This window comes from Pseudorca crassidens, chromosome 4 (assembly GCF_039906515.1).
Source record: "Pseudorca crassidens isolate mPseCra1 chromosome 4, mPseCra1.hap1, whole genome shotgun sequence".
NCBI classification, from domain to species: domain Eukaryota; kingdom Metazoa; phylum Chordata; class Mammalia; order Artiodactyla; family Delphinidae; genus Pseudorca; species Pseudorca crassidens.
Genome location: NC_090299.1, coordinates 126947826 through 126961117, shown reverse-complemented (window position 1 = coordinate 126961117; position 13292 = coordinate 126947826).

The following is a 13292-nucleotide window of genomic DNA, read 5'->3' as shown; positions in this document are numbered from 1 at the left end:
AGCTCAGATCTATACATCAACTAATTTAGTCCTCAAAAGAACTCTACTAGGTAGCTATTATTCTTCCCCATTTCAAAGATGATGAAACTGAGACACAGGGGCTTCAATGACTTACCCAAGTTACTTTGTGCCAGCACTGGATTTCAATACAGTCTGCCTCCAGAATCTATGCTCTTAACCACTGCTCTCAGCTGCCTTCCAGTATAAAACCTCTTGGAGCTGAGATGTGGAGCAAACACTAGGCTCGCTCAGTAGCTAAGTGACTTGTCCCCGAGTAACTTCTTTTCATCGTAAGATTCAAATTTCAACCTCAGCAAAATGATAATTTGTTATACATCATGGACTTTTGGAGGTTGTTTGGGAAATGTAGGAGCTGACTGTCGAAACTGAATTCCAAGGGATTGTTCTAACTGTGGAAAGCTTTTACTTTTCTGAAAAGTGTATGTTGGCACATACACACACAACCCGTATGATAATCATGTTTTCTGGTCTAAGCATTAGGATGTATGGCCTGACGTATGTGGCACCTCAATTCCTCTTCATGCTGGATGAAAAGTGACCCAGAATATCTGAGACACATGGTTATAACACATATACATTATATTGTTAAAGCTAGTGGACATGGGGGAAAAGGTCTGGAAGAATTATTTTATAGAACTTCTGTTAGGATAAAGTTACCCTCCCTTCCACATTTGACCTTCAACTCCCAGGAAACCTGGGCTTAACTCCTTTGATTTACTCTCATAATAAGGTGATCGATTAATGTGAAAGGCTGACTTTATGAGGCCTGTCCTCAAATGCTGATGGAGATTGCTGTAGTAAGAGAGTTATAAGGCCACTACTCTAAAAAAAGGTCACTGGAAGAGAATCAGAGACAGCATAAATGGTGGTTTACACATCGGAAGCCTCTCTGTAGAACCGACAGAGAATGCTGAACATCATACCTTTTGGGGTTTGGTGCAGATAGTTTGTAGTAAATATAGTTTGAGTTGTTGCTGTGTAGATTCTTTCACTGTCAAAAATTATGCTCTTTGAGGCCAATCTCTGAGGGCCTGTCCTGTGATTAAATGAGAAGATGCAAGAGAAGCCTCAAATGTTACTGAGTGAAACGCAGTGGACTGTAATTAGGGCCTGTCAGAGCTGTGTCATGACCCTAAATGACCGGTTCCTGGTGTCAAAAGTTCAAACTGACAGTTCTTGTTCCAGAACCAGATATTTTAAACAAAAGAGAGCAACATTAAAGTGGAGCCCAGTTAGAGATGATCTTGACTCCATAGTTTGGCATTCACCAACCACTGAGAGAAGCAGAAAGGCTCCGATGTGTTTCTGGGTTTGTTGGGCATGAGAGCAACTTATTTGTTGTTGGGCCCCCAGGCATAACATTATGTGGGTATGTGTGTGACTCGCTGGCCATCTGAGAACAGGTGTTGGCTTTCTAAAGCTGGTGGTTCTCCCCAACATCCAAATTCCTCCCAGGCTCTGTGGGCTTGCCAGGGCTATTATTTGTCATTTGTTCAGTTTTCATCTTTTTGAGATAATATGGCAATGCATAAGACCACAGCTGTGCCTCTTCTCAAATCCTTTCCTATTTGGACTTGGTTTTTGTCTGATGAGGAGAAATTTACCATAAAACATGATGTCTTCTGGGTATGGCTGGGAGAGCCAAATAAGATGGCAATGTCACCTGGCTTTTAAAGAGGCTTAAATACTGAAAGGCCAGTTTGCAAGCGTCACATATTTTGTCACTGACACCAAGCTGGGAAAGAAGCTAAAATATTTTGAACACTGGGTATGGGCCTTTGTGGCAGATGGTCTCTTCAGCAGTATTCCATTTGGGGGGTCAGTTGGGGAGAGAGGAGGATATCCAAATAGAATATATAAAGTCAAAGAGATACAAACTTGGCCTCATTTTACAAGGTTTTATGCCAAACCTTGGAACAACCGTGTGTCTCCAGTCCAACTAGTAGAGGTTCCCTGTCTGAGCAGTGTGACAGGGATGACAGTTCATTTAAACAGTCTGCTGGGACGATTTGCTGTGGAGGAAACCCAGGAGCCAGGGAGCTTGAACAAGATGAGAAAATGTGTATGCCCATACCATCGGGCCCGAAGGGGTGGGCTTGCAGTTATGCCAGCATAAACCATTAGTAGGAAGAATGTTGTCAGAGGCATGTGTCTATGGAAAAGGCTTTGAGAAATGCAGCCAAGAAAAGAGCTGAATCATCTGACTTCACCTTAGGTGACTTTGCATAGGACTGAAATCCCCAGCGCAGCTTCCTGTCCTAGGACCTGGATACTGCTGGCTGACCAGCTGGCTGGCAGGGGTCCAGAGACTGAGCTGCCCAGAAGGTTCGGCCCCACCCCACTCTCACCAAACAACCATTATGATAATGCAAATGCACTCAGAAAAAGCATGGGGCACTACAATCTACCAAGCAGAACTGGGGCTCTTTGAGGTCATAGGACTCTGCCAATTCCAGCTCACTCAGTTTTCCATCTTGACATTATTTATTTATTTGCCTGGAAACTGCAGCTTTTTTGTGAAAACTCTTAGGCAGAGGCAAGAAAATCATTTTGGGGAAAATCATTTTTCCCAAGGGCCCAGTGGGTACAGAAGTTGAAAGAGGGAGGGCCAGAGAATGATATCAGTGTCAATCATAATGGCTCACCATTGCCCACTGGGCCTCCGGGTTGAAGATATCTTTCCTGGTTGGCTTTAGTCTTTGGTGGACTTGAACTTGGACTAACCTTTGTTGTCTCGGACAGCAGAGGCCATTTTGTGGCCCCTCACAAGGTGAGCTGGTGAGCCATAACACACCAGTGCCCACCTGATGACCAACTCAGACAATTGTTAGCTCCAGGGATAACATTTATGAGCAATAGCTGTGTGCCAGGACATGTTCCACTCTTAGGGGAAGAGAGGAGAGGAAACTAGTCCCCAGGGAGTACATTGCTTGTAACTTACATAAATCATGATTGCTTCTTTTGTTCTTGACATAAAAAGACTGACTGAAGCTCCAAGGTAATTATTCAGAGCCAGTATTTTAGGACACCTGGTTTGCAGTACCATCCCCCTTAACTATACAGAAGAAGTGACAGCAAGAGAAGAAGAGTCAGAAGATGAGTTTTCTTTCTTTGGTACACACATAAATAAATGATAACATAGAGTACATTACAGTTTAGTGTGCCTTCACTAATAAGTAAACTAATGTTTACTAAACATTACATGAAAGTGCTTCACTTTCACTTGTAGATTTTATCTTGGCAACAACAAGCATGGATGCCTCTATTTTACAGATACGGAAAATGAGTTTAAAAAGGTTAAGTGATTTACTCAAAGCAAGACAGCTCATTAATAGAGAGCTGGGACAAAAAGGCACACAGTATTTCTGAAACAAAGCTTGGCATTCCTATTCCTTTTCCACAGCTGCTTTCACTTTTGGAGAGAACGTGCAAAGTGAGTACACCACTGTGAAACCTGTAGATTTTTAACTGGGGAACTTTTAAAATGGAAATAGCCTAGTACAAAAGGAGGCTAATTTTCCCTCTTTGCAGAGAGAGAGATTAGCTCGGGAAAAGCTGTAGCAGCAGCCAGGATGAGTCCTATCTGAACAAGAGACATCCTTTCTTTCTTTTTTTTTTTTTTTAACTTTGCATTACATTTAATAAAAGTTTAGGGAGATCTTTGTGGTATATTAATGAACTTACTTGTGGAAATTTAGCCATGTGCGTTGTGTTGGAGAGGCACCAAGAGTTCAAGAATACTTACAATTTGAGGACACAATTGCCTTACATGTAGGCATGGTGGCAGCCATTTCATTACAGTGAGAAACAGAAACTGTACTTTTATAGAGCTGTATGCCTTCCCCTCTCTTTTGTTTTTATTACACTTATATATGTTACATACTTAACAACATATTATTATAATTATTACTTCTGAGACATCCTTTCTGGCCCTCCCTCCCTGCCTCCCCCCACAGCCTTCTGTAACAGAGAGGCGACTGGAGGAAAGGGTATTTTTGCATTATCTCTAGCACGTGTTGCCAATCAACTTTCAACCCTTGCTGCAGTTGGACAGTTTAGGTCCTGGGTAGGAGGTAAGACAGGAACTTTGAGTTTCTGTGTCTTTCCTGAAGCTTCCAACAGAAGCTGCTAGAAAACCGAAAAGGGGGGTGTAAGATGTTCAATTCTCTTCTATTTTTACTTTCAACTTTTTATATAACTTCAGACCTACAGAGAAGTTACCCAAACAATATACAGAATTCCAATATATATTTCACCCAGTTGTTAACATTTTATTTTCCTTCTCTTTCTTTTTTTCTATACACATACAGATGGATGTATCTATCTATATCTATATCTATCTATTACAATGCATAATTTTTCTGAACTTTATGAGAGTTGCTGATATAGTACCTTTTATCTCTGGATACTTTACTGTGTGCTTCCTAAAAATCAGGACATTTTCTTACATAACAATAATGTAAATATCAAACTTAGGAATTTAACCTGGACACAATAATATTACCTATAGACCTTATTAGCTGTTGCTAGTTGTCCCAATATTGTCATTTGTAACATAAGAAACTACTAAATCATGCTTTGCCTTCAAGAGCCATGTCTTTTTAGTTGTCTTTGATCTGGACATTTCTCAGGCTTTCTTTTAGCCTTCATATTTTTGACGAGGACAAGTCAGTTATTCTGTAGACTGTCTCTCAGTTTGGGTTTGTCTGATGATTCATTCTGGTTGCATTCTAGAAGTGAAGAAAAATGTCAATAATAAAAGTGTAAATAAATAAATATCCCAGATAGAAAGTTTGTTTCTTTTCTCTTTTTTCCCTATTTTACTATTTTCCATCACTTAGTGTCAATTTTCTTTAGACCAAGAACTCTATATATAAATGCTAATTTTTAAACTAATATATCCTGCTTTGTCACTCAAATTTTAAAATTTTCTCACCACTTTTAAAATTTTCTCACCACTCTCTCCTTTTTTGAAATGTTACGTGTTTGCTCCTTTGTCTTCTTTTCATTAGTTTCTTGCGTATTTCCCAGAATTTTTTTGTGTGTCCAATATCCCTAGATGTGTAAACTATACTCCTTTCCTTATGGACTTCCCTAAGTCCCTTTTGTACCACTCTTAAAACACTCTTCTGTTTCCAGTGATTGTTTCTCATTTGGTTAGTGAAGTGACACTAAGGGCATGAATCCATGTGGTATTTAGCGAAGTGTGTAAGCCTTGTGACATCTCTTGGAAACGAGCTCTGAAAGTCTAGAGTCATTAGCAGGGCCGGGGCGGGGCGGGCTGGCCAGAAAGTGCAGTGTGGAACAAGTAGGTTGCATTCATTTGAAAATGAAGCACTTTCTGCTTCTTTTTAATGCTGGTCTCTTTAATGCTGCCAGAGAAGGTGGCTGGCAGAGGAATTGAGAGCAGCTTCCTGGGAGCTTTCCATGTCCCCTTCCTCTACCAACTCATCATACACACCCCATCACACACAGCAGAGTAAATACAAAGGAAGAAGAGGAATTATCAAGAGTATGTTCTGAAATTACTGCAGAAAGAGAAGCTCCAGTCTGGAGGGTAGGAGAAAATAGAATGCAAATACATCCATTCTGATCTTACTGTTTTATCATGGAATGCCAGTTAGGGACAGTGACAAGAGAGAGTGAGGTTGTGGAAGTTACAGTTTGCTGTAGAGAGAAAAGGGTAGGAACTGTAGAAAAAGTACAGTAGTTGAAAATGAAATGTGTATTTCCTATGCCCCCACAGACTTGGAAATGCTTACAAGTGGTGTCATGCAGAGTGATTGTGTGGGTTGTCTCTGACTCATGCCCACCCTCCTGCATACTTACTCTTGGAGATGATGTATCAGAAGGCCGGTCAACATGACATAGGTTGATTAATGGGCTGTTATCTAAAGGTTATTAGAACTATTGCTGTAGAGCCAAATTTTACTCCTTCCTTTCTACTGTTAATTCAAAATTTAGGATCTATGATTTGGAAGGAAACAGAAAGTGAGTGATGGAGGCCTTGTGAAAATACAGATTCCCTTTTTTTATGTTCCTGAGTTCTTCATACTAGATGTGTTTGTCTGCACATAAGACAGCGAGCAATGATGTAACTCGATGTTGAAGGATTCAACTTCTAAAGGTCACAGACATAGAACCAAATTTTGGTTATAAAAAGAAGAAACTAAAAACATTTTTACATGAATAAAAATGTTATTTGCACCCTTACTCTGTAATAACCTCTTTCTCTTTTTATTCTTGACCTTCCATACGTGTATACTGGTCTTTATCTGTTTTAGTGCAGCGTCATATGAACTTTCAAAGTTTTAATGTTTTCACATACTTCAGAATTCAATTCAATTCACACTGACTTAGCCTCTAGTATGCCTAAGACACTGGGCCAGGTGTGGTGAAGCACACAATAAAAACCAAAACATGGTCTCAGCTCTAACAGCATCCTCTTGCAGTATAGGGAGAGCAAGCTAGAGATCTTGGAAATGAGCAAACATAACAAAGTAAGAAAACTCAGGGGAAGTCACCTTGGCTTCCTCACGTTCAGAGGCAAAGTCCCGGTAGAAAATGCTCCCAGCTCCTTCCAAGTCCCTCTTAGCCTGGAACACTCTACACTCACAGCTTGTCTTTCTCTCTGCAAAAAAGAAGGAGAAGAGAGGTGAGGAGGTTTTATTGATGAAACAGGAAATGGGGGTCAAATCATCCAAGTCTGGTGTTTCTAGAACTAGAAAATCTAAGGCAAATCAGATAAAGTTTTACAAACATAAAACATCTTTATACATAAAGGTATTGAGAAGCAGTAATGATATGGCCTTGCACTCATCATTTTTAGTTATTAAACATCTGCCCAGTTTAAAACTCAAACTTGAGTCCAGAGAGTTTTTCAGAGGGCCCTATAGGGACCACTCCAGGATGGCGTTCCCTGCTATGGAAGAGCAAGAGATTGAATCTGGTCAAGCAGCTTCCAAGCCCTCAGTTCCTACCTCCTAAAGTCTTTGCTCCCAGGCAGCACTCTGGAGTGGGGCACTCAGGCATATGGGCCCCTCAGAATGTAGGGTATGCAGGTTGCCTTGTTGGCTGCCTCTTCCTCCTTCTACTCTGCTACTTCCAATTTCTTCTTTCTTGGGTCAGGTAGTCACAAATTGATCAAAAATTAGCTTTCAAAATGCCAACTTCCCCTTCTTATAGAAATCCCTAGTCCTTTCAAGTGATTCATTTGATACTGTTTTAGTCTGTTTGAGCTGCTGTAACAAAATACCACAGACTGGGTAACTTACAAACAACAGAATTTTATTTCTCACAGTTCTGGAGGCTGAGAAGACCAAGATTAAGGCCCCTGCAAATTCAGTGTCTGGTGAGGACCTACTTTCTGTCTTACAGATCACGTTTTTTCACTGTGTCCTCACATGCTGGAAGGGGTGAAGTAGATCTCTGGGTCTTTTTTATAAGGGCAGTAATCCCATTCATGAGGGCTCCGCCTGCATGCCTTAATCACCTCCCAAGGGCTCCACCTCCAAATAACATTGCATTCAGGATTAGGTTTCAACATATGAACTTTTGGGGAACACAAACTTTCAGTTCATAGCAGTGTCCCACCTACCTAACCCCTCCCCAACTTAGTTAAAGCCCCTTGGTGGGAGGAAAAACAACTATAGTCATGCCATCTCCTTTCCTCCCAGTAAGATGACAACTCATTACTCCAAAGATTTTCTTCTCTTTTTCCTTACCTCTCTTTTGCTTGTATAGACTACAGTTTATAGATGGTCTGGGCAAGTGTTTCTCAAACCTTAATACGCATGTGAGATGAGTCACTCAGGGAACTTATTAAAATGAAGATTTTAACTCCACTGTTCTGCGGTAGAGCCTGAGATTCTGCATTTCTAACAGGTTTCCAGGTGAGGTTGCTGCTGCTGATTTATGAACCACATGTTAACAGAGGTCTAATTATTATAGTTGATTGTGGTCAGACAGTTTTTGGGAGGTCCTGGAGGACTTTGTGGACCTGATTGCTGACTGCACTCCTGCAAATATGTGGTTCTAAGTTTTGGTCCTTGGACTGGGGGCCCATTGTCAACTTCAGTTGACCCAAAAGTCTCCCTGCGTGCCTTCTTTCACATGTACTACTTTAGTTCATCTTCACATAAACATTAGTGTTATTATCTTTGTTTTGCAAATGAAGAAACAGAAGCTTTGAGAAGTTAAATAACTCATTCAAGCTTACATAGCTATATATATAAAACTAAGGAAAAAACTTAGTTCTGTCTAATCTCTCTTCAACTTTTTCCCCAAGGGTTATTCTTAAACCAACAGTATCTCACACCTTGATCCAGTTTTCCCAAAAACTGCCATGGAGTTTCTTTGCTGTAATAATAATAATAATAATAATAATAATAATAATAATAACTGAAGTTTATTAAGCATTACTAAGTGCCAGGCCTAGTGCTGAGGATTTGCCTGCAATATCTTCTTAATTTTCACATCTACCCAAAGAGGTAGGTACTTAGACTTGAAGAAGTTAAGAAAGTAAAGAAGCTGAGATTAGAACTATAAGCTGCTTCGGTCCAAGGCCCAAGCTGTTAACCATAACCCTATGTCTGGGAGCTAGGAGCTGGGAGCTGGTATATATTGCTACAGAAATATCTTTTTTGTTTTAACCCCCCCAAAAATAGAGATAATTCCAGTGGGCTGCAGAAAGAAGTAAGGCTAGAGAGGTGGATATTAGTAAGATAATTCTGCAAGTTGTAATGAAGAGATTTGCCCCCAATTAACTGGAGCTTTCTGTAAACTTCCCATACACATTCACAGAGATGCGGTGATAAATTTTTAGATCTGAACTGAACTATTGCATGGACTTAAGTGTCTGGTATTTCATGAGCTGGTGTTCCTGGAAGCACATATTTCTGCTAATTTGTGGTATGAGTTGGGGTTTGTCACTTATAAAATTGTGAGGGGTTTTTTTTCCACTTGTAAATTGTAGAAAATCAACATCAAATTGAAGATCTGATAGCCCAGTGGCCTGGGAATGTGAGGTGCAGAGAGTTTAAGTGACTTTTCCATGCTGACCAGGAGATAATTGTGGTGCTTGACTCAGAATCCAGGTCTCCTGGTGTGCACTTCAGGTTTTATTCAACCAGCCTGTGCTGTATCTCCCTTTGCACCTGCCTTTGGGAAAATGGCTGATTCTGAACCTGGTCTCTATAACCTGTTAAACATCTCTCAAGGGAGTGGGTATATTAAGTCTCTACTCTGCAATTTGTACAACTTCTGCTCTCTGAGGCCAACTCTTTGCCAATATGTGACTTCTTGGAAGGCACCAGGGGAAGCCAGCAAAGGGCATAGCCACTCCTGGAAATGAGAGCCTGCTCTTACTGTGTACCTATATACTTGTGTTCGGGCATCCTCTCGCCTTTAATGAGAGTTTGCAATGACAGGATTGGAACAGATTGCTGACATTATGGCAGCCAGGATATTGTCAGGAGGAACTTGGCAGTGCTGGTAGGTGTTATGATGCTGGCTGTTTGCTCAAGGGCAAGAATAACAAAAGGAAGATTAGAGATGAAACGGAGAATAAGAGGCAATGTCAGAAAAGTTCAGAAGATGAAACCGGTAGCAGTAAATACATTGGAAAATTTTTGAGGCTTATATACTTTGAGTCCTTGGTGACTGAAGACATAGCCAAGAATTGCTTCAGTGATATTCCTTCATAAATCTGCATAATAATCTCTTAGTGGGTATTTGGTGAAATTACAAGTATTCATTTACTAAATTGGGTTCAGTGTCTGTATCATGCACACCATATGAATATTCAGTACAGTGAATGCTTCCCAAGCTATGTTGAAGTTAACACATAAGCTGAATATAACTCAAGTAGAACTCAAAACTGCATGCTTATTTTAACCTAACAGAGGTCCTGGTGTCTTAAAGAATTGGACCCATCCCCACCCCCAATATGTCGATTAATACTTATTCTATTAAAACAAAATGTAAAGACTTTTCAGTATTTGTATCTGATTTTTGGCATAGTTTTCTTTATAATAGGGGATTATACCCAGGGCTATGAATGGTTCCTTAGGACACAGTGGCAGCCACCAAGCAGATTCAGGAAGCATGTTTAATTGCAGTGCTCAGTAATAACAATAAAGGAAAAGTTCAATGAGAAGAAACGGTTATTACGAGACAGAGTGAGTGGAGGGGGTACAGTGAGACTTTTCCAGACCATTGACTTTGGTTGTAGCTGAAGGTGCCTTGGCAGCTGATGGGCATATTCCCTTCAAACTCTTTTTCTTCTTAAGCAGCTCAGTTGGCTTTCCAAGTTAAGCATACAGAATTACTTTTATTTCCAAAATTTGCATTTTTTTTCCTGAAATGAAAACGATTACTAATTTTCAGAGAAGATTTGATCACCTCCAGTTCTGTATAAGAAAAGAGCACTGAACTAGGAGTCAGGCACTTTTGAGTTCTTGTCCATGACTCTGTAACAAACCAACTGTGAAGCCTCAAACAGCTAATTAGTCGCTTTGAGCCTCTTTCACCTATGAAATTGTCCATGATATTCTGATTATTAACATAGATATATTTAAAATATTCCTTTGGGAATATTCTTGGTCATAATATTTTATTTTACTCTAAAATATAATCTGATTTCAGATCTACAGTATGTGGTCAAATGTAGAATGTGAAATTCTATTGATACTTTTTATACTTATTTTATGGAAGGTATTGTACTAAATGTGCTTCATATGCAAAATGTCAGCATATAAGATACTTTTATTTATTTATTTATTTAAAAAAGGTTTTTTTCCCCAATCTGTTCTCTGTATCTATGAGCTTGTTTTCTTAAGATTCCATTTCTAAGAGAGATCATAAAATATTGTTTGTCTTTCTCTGTCTGACTTATTTCACTTAGCATAATGCCCTTGAGGTTTATCCATCTTGTTGCAAGTGGCAATAGGGTAGCTTTATTATTATCTTCACTTTATATATGGAGAAATTGAAGCTTAGAAAGTTTAAGTCACTTGCACAATATCATATAGTTAGTAAGTAGCAAAACGGATGCAAACTGAAATTTCTCTGACACCAACAAGCGCTCACCATCCTGCACCTCCTTCTTTTAAGACAGCTTCTGGATGCAGGGTGAGCTTCCCGTGTCCATCACTAATGTGTGTTGAGGGAGTTGGCTTGGGTTCTTAACTGAATGTGTTACTCACCTAAAAGGGTCTAGAATGAGAGATGGAAGGAGAATGTTGGTTAAAGGACAAAGCCTTGAATTTCAGAAGAGCTAAAAGAAGGAGATGCCCTAATTCAATATCACTATGCTTAGCAATAGTAAACAATTAGTGAGTTCAGTTTTCCTGTCTTTAAGGATGTTACTTTCATATCTCTGTGGCTCTGGGGCAAATATGACAGATACAGAAACATATAAGTACACGAATGGCACTTGGGAAGATAGTACATGACAGTAGGTTGCAGATACAAAGCAGAACGTAGTCTCACTTGTACTGGTCTTGCTTCTTGGGGAAAGCTGTGGAAAGATAATGCAAGGATTTGGGGAAGGAAATAAATGTTAAATCTGAAAGATTTCTTTTAGCAGAGACAGTATGTGCTGATCAGAAGACTTAGAGGTTGCAGCTAGAGAATTGGGTGTGGAGTTGTCTTGATGATGTAAGACAAGCCAAGTCTGAGGGAAAGAATTTCGTGGTAGTTCTCAAGAGACATGAATAAAATGTCTGGAAAGATATTCATCAGTCTCAGGTGGTGAGGTGTCAAGATGCCATCCCATCATAAGGAACATTCAATGGGAATGTTTGTACTTGGAGAGGTGCCAGCAGGGAAACTGTGTGCTGAAGTTACCTTCAGGTTATGGCAACTTATGTAGAAAATTAAACAAAATTCCCCAAGCATGAAATTAGAGAAAATATATTTTTTGGTAAAGAAGTTCAAATTTAGATCCTATCAAACATGATAATCAGATAGGATGGAAATAGCTATGACTTGCCAAAGAAAACTATAGAAGAAAAAGAATAAAAAGGTCTCTGGGGATTCTTATAACTCTTGAGAAGACTCAAGAGTCGAGTCTTTTGAAGAGGTAGAAGGTGAGATTTATTATGTCAGAGTAGAAAGACCTGTAGAATATTATGTTGGAAAGCAAGCTTTGGCAATTGCCTGAAGGGGTTAAGAGAGACCAAAGTGGTCGGGGCAAATTGAGTTGACATATGTTTCTCCTTGGATATTTTTTACTAACATACTCCATTGGGAAAAGTGTCATTGTTAAGCTACCATAAAGATTAAAGCAATAATTTTTGACTCTTAAATTTATAAAACTCAAGTCCAGCATTAGAAGGAAGGTCTTTCTCCCTTCACAGGGCAAATAAAGAAACAATCATGTGCAAATGAAGCTGTCCATCTCATACTATTTAGAGGCAAAATATACATTTTTTTTTTTAATAAATTTTGCCTGGGCAGCATGAATGGACACAGCCAATCCTCCCAGGTGTGGCCTTGGAGGGCAGATTTGGGGGAGGGCCATTTCCTTTTTTTTTTTTTTTTTTTAACATCTTTACTGGAGTATAATTGCTTTACAATGGTGTGTTAGTTTCTGCTTTATAACAAAGTAAATCAGTTATACATATACATATGTTCCCATATCTCTTTCCTCTTGTGTCTCCCTCCCTCCCACCCTCCCTATCCCACCCCTCTAGGCGGTCACAAAGCACTGAGCTGATCTCCCTGTGCTATGCGGCTGCTTCCCACTAGCTATCTACCTTACGTTTGGTAGTGTATATATGTCCATGCCACTCTCTCACTTTGTTCCAGCTTACCTTTCCCCCTCCCTGTATCCTCAAGTCCATTCTCTAGTAGGTCTGTGTCTTTATTCCCGTCTTACCCCTAGGTTCTTCATGATATTTTTTTTTTTCTTAGATTCCATATATATGTGTTAGCATATGGTATTTGTTTTTCTCTTTCTGGCTTACTTCACTCTGTATGACAGACTCTAGGTCCATCCGCCTCACTACAAATAACTCAATTTCATTTATTTTTATGGCTGAGTAATATTCCATTGTATATATGTGCCACATCTTCTTTACCCATTCATCTGATGATGGACATTTAGGTTGCTTCCATCTCCTGGCTATTGTAAATAGAGCTGCAATGAACATTTTGGTACACGTGACTCTTTTTGAATTATGGTTTTCTCAGGGTATATGCCCAGCGGTGAGATTGCTGGGTCGTATAGTAGTTCTATTTGTAGTTTTTTAAGGAACCTCCATAGTGTT